Source organism: Chinchilla lanigera, unplaced genomic scaffold (assembly GCF_000276665.1).
Source record: "Chinchilla lanigera isolate Chin_1 unplaced genomic scaffold, ChiLan1.0 scaffold00128, whole genome shotgun sequence".
Classification (NCBI taxonomy): Eukaryota; Metazoa; Chordata; class Mammalia; order Rodentia; family Chinchillidae; genus Chinchilla; species Chinchilla lanigera.
In genome coordinates, this window is record NW_004955529.1 from 119,047 (window position 1) to 130,429 (window position 11,383).

Consider the following 11,383-nt stretch of genomic DNA (forward strand, 5'->3'; position numbering starts at 1 on the left):
TCTGGCTTCCACGTTCCTTAGTGAGAATCTCTTGTCACTGGGTCCCGCCCCCTTGCAGGAGAGTTAGGCAAGTTGACCATAAGGTGGCATCTCCTAGGTTGGTCATTGATCAGTAGCCTCAGTCACTGTGCTCACTTTCTTCTCTCAGAGTGTTTTGAAATTTCCCAAGACGGCAAGTTGGTAGGATGTGGATTGTAAGCAGTATTGGAATGAAAAGTTGCCCTTGTTCTTGTTTAAAATACCCCAGTTACTAAATTTCATCTGACTGGCTTTGTCTTCACTTACCTACCTATGGTTGAGTTTTGTCATGTAGGTGCTCCCACTCCTCCATAGCCCCACATCCAAGTTCCTGCAGACCTTGGTGAGTATCTTCTGAACATCTTGAGAACATTGCTTCCTCTAGCCCACCATGATACTGAATCCCTGAAACCAAAATTTCCATTTTGGTTTTATTTTAGTACATGGTGAGAGACACAGTTCTAGTTTCATTTTTTTTTGCATGTGGACATCCAGTTTATCTAGCACAGTTAATTTAAGGGACTACCTTTTCTTTAGCATATGTTTCTGGCCTTTTTGTAAACAATCAGATTACTGTAATACCCTGGAAATTTTCTCTGTGTCTTATGTTCCATTTCATTGGTTTCCATCCCTTTATTTGTGTCAGTGCTATGCAGTTTTTATAGAATTCCTTGGAGTCCAGTATAGTGATGACTAAAGCATTTTTACTTTTGTACAGGAGTGGTTTTTTTTTTTTTTTTTCTTTTTTGGTTGTTTTGGGTCTTAGCAATTTCCACATGAAATTCAGGATTACTTTTCATGGTTTTTTAAAGCATATTTTTTGCATTTCTTTTCTGCTTGCACCAGGAATCAATTTCAGGACGTCAAGCTTGCCAGGCAGGCACTGTGCTGCTGAGGTGTATGCCCAAGTCTTATTGGCATTTTAATAGAGATTACATGAAATCTGTAGATTTCTCTTGGTAGTATGGCCATTTTCACATGATAATTTCTTCTGATACATGCACAAGGCATATCTTTCCATTTTCTGATGTTTTCTACAATTTCTTTCTTCATTGTTTTTTAATGTTCAATGTAAAGTTCTTCAACTTCTTGGTTTGATTGATGCCTAGGTATTTAAAATCTTGAAAGCTATCTTGAACGGAATTCATTCCCTGAGTTATTTCTTAATTTGCTCATTATTTGTACAGAAACAATACGGATTCTTGTGCGCTGATTTTGTATCATGCTAATGGTTATTTTTAATGATGGTGAAATATACATAAGACAAATTTCATCATTTTAATAATTTTAAAAATTATTTTAAAACATATATATTTTTGCATACTTCTAATATAGAGAGAGCAGACTAATAATCTCACTATAAAAATTATTACAACATGTATGATATATTAGTATACATCTACTTATACATAATATGTATTCATTGTGGGAGGTTGGTGTATATACACATCACATTTTAATCCTTCTAACTTTCCCCTACCGCTCACCTCTCCCATCCTCATATCCTCTTCCTATCTCCAAAATCTACCTGCAGGTTTCCTATAATTTGTCTTTTCTTTTGATCTTTAAATTATTTATACTTTGAGTTTCTCATATAAAAGAAACCATGTGATACTGTATTTAACCTTCCGTATCTGATTATTTCACTTGGATTATAGCCTATGCTTTCATCCACTTTTCTAAAACTGAGTCTACTTTATACTTTTAGCTCAGTAGTACTCCTCTGTATCTGTATAGTGTACTTAAAGGTTATAATTTTGTAGTATTATATATAGTCACCTGTTTTTGCCACCAATATCCAGAATTTTTTATCTTCTAAAATTGATACGACTTTGTACTCATTAAACAATAATTTCCTATTGTGCATTTGCCTTATTCCCTGCCATCATTTCGTAAATTTTTTTATTACTACATGTGTGTTGTTCATGCAGTTAACAGTCATTTTGGGAATGGTTACATGTACATGCCACATCATCTTTCTGTTTTCAATCCTCTTCCACATTTCTCTCCTTCCCTCCCTCATCTTCCAATACCTCAAATCCCTTTTTCATTCTTTTCAATATTTTTAATCTCAGCTCATGTCAGGACATATAATAGTTACATTAAGTGAGGTTGTTAGGTTCTTTTACATGGCTTATCTTTATTCTACTTATTTCCCCTTCCCTTCCTCACCTCTCGTACTTTTTCCCTTTGACCACTTTTCTACTGCAAAGGATCAATCCCCTTGGTCTCTCCTGTTCATCCTTATTGTTCTCTTTGTTTGTAGTTAGCCCCAATCAAATGAGAGAAGCCATATGGTAATTAAACTTGTGTTTCTGATTTATTTCATTCAACATTATATTTTCCAAGGACATCCATTTTCTTACAAATGTCTCATATCTGTTTTTCTTTATAGCAGAACAGTATTCCATCCCATATAGATACCACATTTTATTTATCCAGTCGTCTGTTAATACGTATACAGTCTGTTTCCAGGATTCAGCTTTTGCACATTGCCCTGCTATAGATATTGGTGTGTGAACCAGTATTGCCGTAGTATGATGCCTTAAGCTCTTTGGAGGAGATACCTAGCAGGGGGATGGTTGGGTGTTATGGAATTTCTAATTTCAGTTCTTTGAGAACTCTCCATACTGGTTTCAGGTCCCCCAAATTCAAAGACCCAATCCAAAAATGGGCATCTGAGATGACTACACACTTCCGTAATGAAGAGATACTAATGGCAAATAAATACATGAAAAAATGTTCAAAGTCATTGGTCATTCGAGAAATGCAAGTTAAAACAACACTGAGATTCCATCTCACCCAAGAAAAAATGGCTATCTTCAAGAAATTAACCAATAACAAATGCTGGAGAGACTGTGGGGAGAAAGGAACCCTACTCCACTGCCGGTGGGAGTGTAGATTGGTGAAACCACTGTGGAAATCAATTTACAGACTCCTCACAAAACTAGGATTGGAAGTTCCATTTAGCCCAGCTATTCCCCTTCTGGGTATTTTCCCAGAAGAATTAAAGACATCGTACCACAGCGATATATGTGTGTCTATGTTTATAGCAGCATAATTTGTTATAGATAAACCTTGGAAACAGCTCAGATGCCCATCAACTGAGGAATGGATAAAAATGATGTGGTATTTTTATGCAATGGAGTATTACTCAGCTATTAAAAAGATAATCTCGAGGCTTTTGTAGGTAAATGGATGCAACCAGAGACCATACTCATAAGTAAAATAAATCGGACCCAGATGGGTAAACATGATATTGTCCCCTTGGTGTAGGAACCTGAAAGACTAGGTAAAACTCAAAACGTACAATAGATGATTTCCATAATGGTTGCACCAGTATACTTTCCCAACTTCAAGGAAGGAGGATTCCCTTTTTTTTAGCCTTGCCAATATTTGGTGTTTGATTTCTTAATAATTACTATTCTTTCTGAAGTAAGATGGAGTTGTAGTATTGTATTAATTGCTATTTTCCAGTTGGTAGAGATTAAGCACATTTTTTCATATATTTGTTAACCATTTGCACTTCTTCATCTGGGAAGTGTCTTTTCATTTTTTTTGCCCATTTCATGACTGGATATTAAATTTTGGGTAGTTTAGTTTTTATGAGTTCATCATGTATTCTAGATATTTGTCTTCTGTGTGTGGAATAGCAGGCAAAGTTTTTCACATTGTGCTATCTCTTCATTCTACTGATTGATTCTTTTGATATACAGAAGCTTTTTGGCCTGCTTTCTTCACATTTATTGATTCTTGCTGTTATATCTTGTGCTTGTGACCTATTATGAAGAAAACAGGGTCAAACTATTCTAATCTTTATTTTTTGCAATAGTAAGTATTTTATATACATACTGCATACTTCTGTCTCATCAGAAAAGCAATTCTGATGTCATTTGTTACTATTTCAGGGGTGATAAGAAGGCCTTTACACTGAGCTACATTTATAGCCCTGTTATTATTTTAAGTTTTGAGTCAGATTTTCTGTGAGTGGCCCAGGCTATGGTTGAACATGCAGTCCTTCTGAGGATATTTGCTTGTATTTTAATTAGGGAGATTGGCTGGTGGTAGTTTGTGTTTTTTTTTTTTTAAGTTGGATCCTTCACTGGTTTTGTTTTTAGGGTAATACTTACTTCCACAAATGTCTTTGGGTGTATTGCCTCCATTTTAATTTAATTAAAGAATTTGAGACATAATGCCATTTAATCTTCTCTAAATTTTTTGTACAATTCAGTAGTGAATCCATCAGGATCTGGGATTTTCTTTGTTACTAAATTTCTAATTACATCTTCAATTTCCTTCACTGATACTGGTTTGTTTAGAATATTTTTATCTTCTTGATGCAACTTTTCTGATTCATCTGTATCAACAAATCTATCCATTTCTTCTGTGTTAAAACAAGTTTTCTTGAAGAAGACATTGGTGATATTCTAGATTTCTGCAAGATCAGTTGTGACTTCAACATTTTTCATTCCTAGGTGCATGGATTTGAGTCTTTTTTTATAATTTGGACAAAGCTTTATCAATTTAATCAAATCTTTCAAAGAACCATCTCTTCGATTCAAGAATCATCTCTTCAATTCAATGATTCTTTTATATTACTTTTTTAGCTATTGTATAAATTACTGCTCTGATGTTCATAATTTCCTCCCTTGTATTATCTTTGAACTTTAGTTGCTTTTCTTTATCTGGAAGTATGAAGTTAAATATTAGATTTGCTATTTGAGCTGGTTCTGTTCTCCTGAAGTGAGAGTTGACCACTATAAATTTCTCTCATAGGATTTATTTCATTGCATCTCATATTTCCCTGTATGTTGAATGGTCATGATCTTTTGAGTGTAGATACTCTTTAACATCTTCTTTAATTTTATCTTTGACCCATTGTTTATTCAGGATGATGATATTTAATTTTCATGTATTCATGGAATTTTCGTGGTTTCTTTTGTCATTAATTTCCAATGTCATTGTATGGTCTCAAAATATACTTGCAGTTTTTTCAATTCCTTTACATTAATGTAAGCTTCTATGAGCCAGTCATGGAGTCATGTAAGTTCTATGAGCCAGTATGCAATCTATTTTGGAGAATGCCCCATGGAAATATGAGAAGTATGATTATCTGATTTTGTGGGGTGCAACACTCTGTAGATATTTATTAAGTTCGCTTGTCCACAGGTGTGGTTAAGTGCTGATATTTCTTTGTTGAGTTTTTGTCTAATTGATCTGTCTATTTGTGACACTGGGGTATTATATTTTCTTATCTTTGTGTTAGTGCTTATTTGATTTTTCATGTTGGTTAATATCTGTGTCATATATTTAGTTTTGTGTGCCAGTATTTGTACATATACATTTTTGATTTTTATCTCTTCTTTTTGGTGGTTTCCTTTAACAAGTTTGTAGTGACTTTCTTTATCTCTTTTGATCAGTCTTAACTTGAAGTTAAATTTGTGTACAAATACAATAGCTACTTCTCCTTTTTTCTGTATTCTTGATTTCTGAAGTATTGTTTTTCATCGTTTGATTTTCTCGGTTCTTGGTCCATAATGTCAGTCTGTTTCTTTTAATTAGCGAATTGCGACTACTGACATTGATATTTATAACTGATATGCATTGGCTTAGCTTTGCCATGTTATTTTCCTGTTGTTGGCTCCCTGTTCTTCCCCTCTGTGTAAGTGCTTGCCTGGTTTGGTGGCTTCTTTTATTTGCATTCTTGAGTTTATAGTCTACTTTAACTCTTTCTAAAATATCCTTTAGAATATTCTGTAGAGCTTATCTATTTGTCATGAATGTTTTTAGTTCTTTATCATGTTTTTTTTTTTAGTTTTTTAATTTTTTTTCAGCTCTTTATCATGGATGCATCTTATTTCTACAATGAGGTTGAAAGATACTTTTGCAGGGTACATCAATCTGGGTTGGAGGTTACTTTCTTTCAGGACTTGAAATACTTCACTTCCACCTCTCTTTGAGTAAGGATTTTGAGTTGAGAAGTCTACTGTAATTCTGATGGACTTTTCTTTGTAGGTGATTTATTCCTTTTCTAACAACTTTTAATATTTAATTCTTAACTAAATTTATGCTATCTTAAGTACTTTATGCCTTGGTGTAGATTTATTTTGGTCATGGTTAATTGCAGTTGTATGTACATTACTTATTTTTATGAAAGATTTTTCCAATATTTGAGAAGTTCTCTGCTATGGTTTGTCTGAATATATTTTTCCTGGCATTTTCACTGCCTCCTGCTTTCTCATTGAGTCCAATAAATGAAATGGTGTTCTTTCAATCATCTTGCACCTATTGGACTGATTTTTCAAGATCACTTACTATGTTTAGAAAATCTTAACATAAACATCCAACCCTGTCTCTAGACCTGGTATTCTGTCCTCAACTTTGTTCAGTTGGCTGTGTATAGTTTCAAGGGAAAGTTTAATCTCCATATCTGTTTGAATACGTTTTGTGGATTCTATTTCTTCACTATGTGGGGCATTTACAGTATTCATCATTTTTCTGAGCTCCTCTATTTTGTATTGGTGTCTTTTCTAGATGAACTGAGCACGTACTTTACTTGGATTGTCATGTATTTTTACCTAAGAGATAATTTCTGGTCTAACTTTATATCATTTGTCTGTTGTTGTACTTCTGCAGCTACCATTTCAGAAAATTCAGGTGGGTCCTTCTCATTTCACCTATTTCCTTGTCCCCTGGTCTTCTCCAGCATGAGCTGGAGGTCAGTGGTTGCATTTTGATTTTGTATCTTATCATGTCTTATTGTTGAATTTTAATTTGTTTTTTGTATGCATGCTTGTAAACATCTTATGGGAGCTTTATCATTAGGATAAAGCTTTATCATTAGGATTGAGGCTTTCCTAAGCAATGTCAATTCCTCCAGATATTGTCCAGGTGTAGCTGTCTTTAGGTTTCTGTGTCTTTCCCAATATCCTACTTTATGAATTTATTAGGAATGAGAAGTTACTATTTGCCTCACCACCAACACTTTGGCACTCCACTATGGTATTGGTTAAAATCCCAGACAATCACAGCTTTGAAAAGTAAGAGAGAAAAAATGATTACAACAGGTAAGACATACATACTGGTTACAGTGGTAAAATGAGCATTATCACTAGAATCAAGCACAACCTCAAAACTGACAAATTGCGGTACTATTATTTTCATATTTGTAACAATTGGAGCAAGATCTATAGTTATATAAAACATCTAACACAAATGAGCAACTTGTACGTAGTGGGATTCCCTTTAGTAAAGTCATTTTACCTTCTGGTGGAGAAATTTTACAGGTATATGGACAAACAACAGAGATAAATGATAACACATATAGTGGAAACAGGGCTAAAGAGCAAAGGATGATCACCGATGCTTTGGAAAACAGGAGAAGAGCACAGGAGAGAAAGAATGAAGGAGAAAGGAAAAATATCAAAGCAAGTCTGTTAGACCAGAGACACAGTTCACTCACATGAAAATATCAAAAATTGTAATAAGACAGTTGAAGAAAGAAAAAACTGAACAAAACAAAAAATAAAAGTAAAATGTAAACAACTGAAAAAAGACACAAAAGGAACAGGTACTGAACAAAAACATAAGAAAAAGAGTAAATTCTTTTGGTGTCCACATTTCTGTGATAGTGTCCAAGTCAGAGCCCAGAACTGTGCTGGGTAACCCCACCAAGTCTGCAGTAGGATTATTCCTGCCTGTAGGTGGGGCTGTTCTTGGCCTCTAGATAGGCAGGCTGCTGCTGGTCTTCAGCGCACAGCTTTCTGTATGTTTCTCAATGGCTCATCCATGTCTCCTTAATGTGCTTTTCTTTGCATCATTCTTGTAGTTGCTGTGGTGCCTTTAGACAGAGAGTTTCCCCCAATCCCATGTACAGTTGGGTCCTCATGGTCCTTGTGCAGCCTCCTCTGTTCCACTCCAGCTGGCAGTCTCTCTCATGTTATGCTGCTTGTCCCAGGATGGGAGTAAAGCTGTAGGCTGACTCCCTGCACCTGCTGCCATGCTAGGGACAGCCTCAGCTGCACATTCTCCTTTTCTCTCTTCTCTTGTAGAGTGTTGACTTCCCAATCATTGCCCTGCTGGCCTAAGGCTTCTTAAATCTTGCATCTGCATCCCTTTCTCATGCTGCTGGTCACAGGGTAGGTGGAATGCTGACACAGACTCTCTGCCCCTGCTGCTGCCTCAAAATCAGCCCAAGGCTACTGGGTCCCATTTCTCTCTCCCTTTTACCATGGGGAGTGTTGACTTTCCATTCATTGTCCAAAGTACCTGAATTTTATTTTTGTGATTTTAGTTGCCAGATATGTATGCTCTGCGGTTTGATCTAGTCAGAAGACTTTACTCTAGGGACAGACCTGCTTTCAGGAGATGCCATTTCAGGAAACGTTATTGTTGACTATTTGACACAAGCCTACTACTGGGACTGAAGGTTATAAAGAGATCCCCTGTCAGGCATCTGCTCTGGGTGACTGACACAGAGAGAGAGCTGTTCAAGCAGGTGATGGCCTTTCAGGTCTCCACCAATAGAGACAGACCCAGGGATAGGTCTGCTAGACCCAACAAATTCAGCTTTAAAAGATCACACCATTGTGGCTGAAAGTCTTAGGCTCTGAAGTGATGCCTTGTCAGGTCCCTACCATTGTGGACTGATCCAGGGACAGACCTATTAGCAGGAGATATCCTATCAGGTCACCACTAATACAGAGTGACCCATGGACAGTATTGCTCATTCCCCCAAAATTCACGATTTCAAGGATCATGCAGTTGAGTTTTAAAGCTTCAGGATATCAAGAGATATGTGGGAGGATCCTCTAATGCACTAATGGGGACTCACTGAGGGACAGGTCTACTAAAAACCTGAAACCTGACTTTTACTATTCCACTATATTGATGTGTGCAACCTCATCTATTCCTTCTGAGGTCCTGCTGGCATCTCTTCTTAACCATTGGACTGCATTCCACACTGAGGAAATAATTTTAAAATCTTGTTCAATAAAAAATGGCCTATGTATCCACTTGGAGAAAATGGGACATGGACAACCCTTGGCAGCCTGAAATATATTGCTGCATTTCAATTATAGCTTTACTGTAGGAACAAGAAAACATGTCAGAGGTGCCTTATGTTCGAGCATTTATGCGCCTAGACCACAGACCTGATCTGTACCTAAGGAGCCATCATTCCTCAGGAGTTGATGCTGCAGAAGACTTCCTGCTGTCAGCTCCTCTTCTCCACAGGCTACCACCTCAGCAATCTGCTCTGTCAGTACTCTCCGTAAATAAAGTGCATCTTCTAGATCTGCCACTTACAAGGTCTTAGTCTACTTTCTATAAGGGCCCAGACTCAGGAAACTCAATATTTTAAGCGCATCACTATGCTACAGTTTCAGGCAGTGGCAAACACCAGTGATGAGTCCTGGTAGTTGTTTCCTTTTCAATTACGGTAAGCACTGCAAGGAAAATTTAGGTAGATTTTCTGAGAATGCTGAAAAATTTTGTTGCTGGTTCTCATACCCTAAAAATGTTTTTTGACATAAGCTGCTGAGATTTCCAAATCATTCTCATCTCTCCCTGCCTAGCAGGAAAAAAAAAAAGAGTATAAGGCCTGCAAATCAAGTCAGTGATGAAGCCTGCATAGGATTTCAACAGGTAGAGAAGTCAACTGAAATTATACATCAAACACATTTTAGCTGGTATATGACAAGGTATGCCCAAAACTTTAAACTCTGATACACTCAGATCTATTAGTCAGTGCTCCAGTGACATTCCAGTTATTTTTCAGCATCTGCTTGAGAGGGACTCCATTAATACACTTATATAGACCCTGAGTTTAGAGAAGATAAGATTATCCTAAGGCAGTATTTTATTAGTCAGTCAGCTCCAGATATTAAGGAAAAGCTCCAAAAACTCCAATTGGGACCACAAACCAACATAAGACAACTGGTCAATGTAGCTTAATTGGTATGCAATAACCATGATTATGCAGGTTACCAATGAGAACTGGATAAGAAAAGGAGGTAGCCCAAATCCATGCTTAACCTCTTTCATAAGCATCAAGACAAAGCCCATAATGCTATGGGAATCTAACTGAATCTAGAGTGATGGGAGCAACACAGAGAACTTCAAGAGTGATCAAATATGGCACTTGGCAAAATAATACCTTAAGAAACTACCTAGCCCTAATTTGAACTGTTAGAACACATACGACTTTTGACATTGAAAGATAGATTGACCTCATTCCCAGACAGGAACTAGGTCAACTCTCTTCATTGTGAAAAAGGAATCAGGTAGAGAAAGTGAGTGTTATGATGCCTGAGACAGACTGCAAGGCTTCCACATTATAGTATCACAAATACTTAACAGGAGCCTTGGGTAAATTTAGGTATAGCGGGCAAACAAATTATATTCCTCTGTGATACTGGCGTGACTTTTCAGTTCTTACTTGGGTGAGGTTCATCTCATTCTAAATTTGTGGGCCTTGAGGGATTAAACTGGACAGCTTTGATAAACCTACTCTGAACTGTCATTTGGAAGATTTTTTATCTGAAGATTCCTTTATGGGGACACTGAAGTACCCCCTACCAACAATTGGAAGAGATATCCTTTTTCTACTGAGAGCCACTCTGGTACTAAAAACCTCTGGCAACCTGTGTCCTAGTTTATAGAGACCTAGACAGCCTGAGGTCATGGAGTTCAAAGTCTCTGCTAAGCATAGATATTCAAGCATGATAGGATGTCACACTAGGGAGGGAAGTCAAGGCCACTCCAGTAGTCATCAAGTAAGACTCTGAAATATACCTTCAGAGATGACAATATTTTCTTAAGAAAGAAGCCACATTTGGATTAAAGCCCATTACTTGGAAGTATTGGCTACAGGACTGCTGGTGTGCTGCCAGTGTCCAGGTAATACACTTATTTTACCAGTAGTCAAACCATCAGGAGAATATCTTCTCATACAACATCTCAGAGCAATAGATGCAGCAGGGGTTCCTATTCACTCATTAGTAGAGTATGCATATAGCTTTTTAGCACAGATTTCAGGAGAAGCTAAATGGTTCTGTCTTTGATCTCAAAGACAACTTCTTTTCTGTTCCTGTGGATTCTCGCTCCCAATATTTGTTCACATCTGAGTGGGAGGATCCCCAAACAGGATTTTGCAAATAGTATACTTGTATTATCTTGCACCAGGGCTTCAGAAATAACCCCCATTGCTTTAAACGAGCTTTATCTCAAGACCTAAGAGAACTAAATTTCAAAATGGAAGAACTGTTGCCATGTGGAGCCCCTTATTTGTACCATAAGTAAGGGGTTATCTGATAAACCACCATTAGGATTCTATTTTCCAGCAAAAGAGGGTTACAAGTTTCCC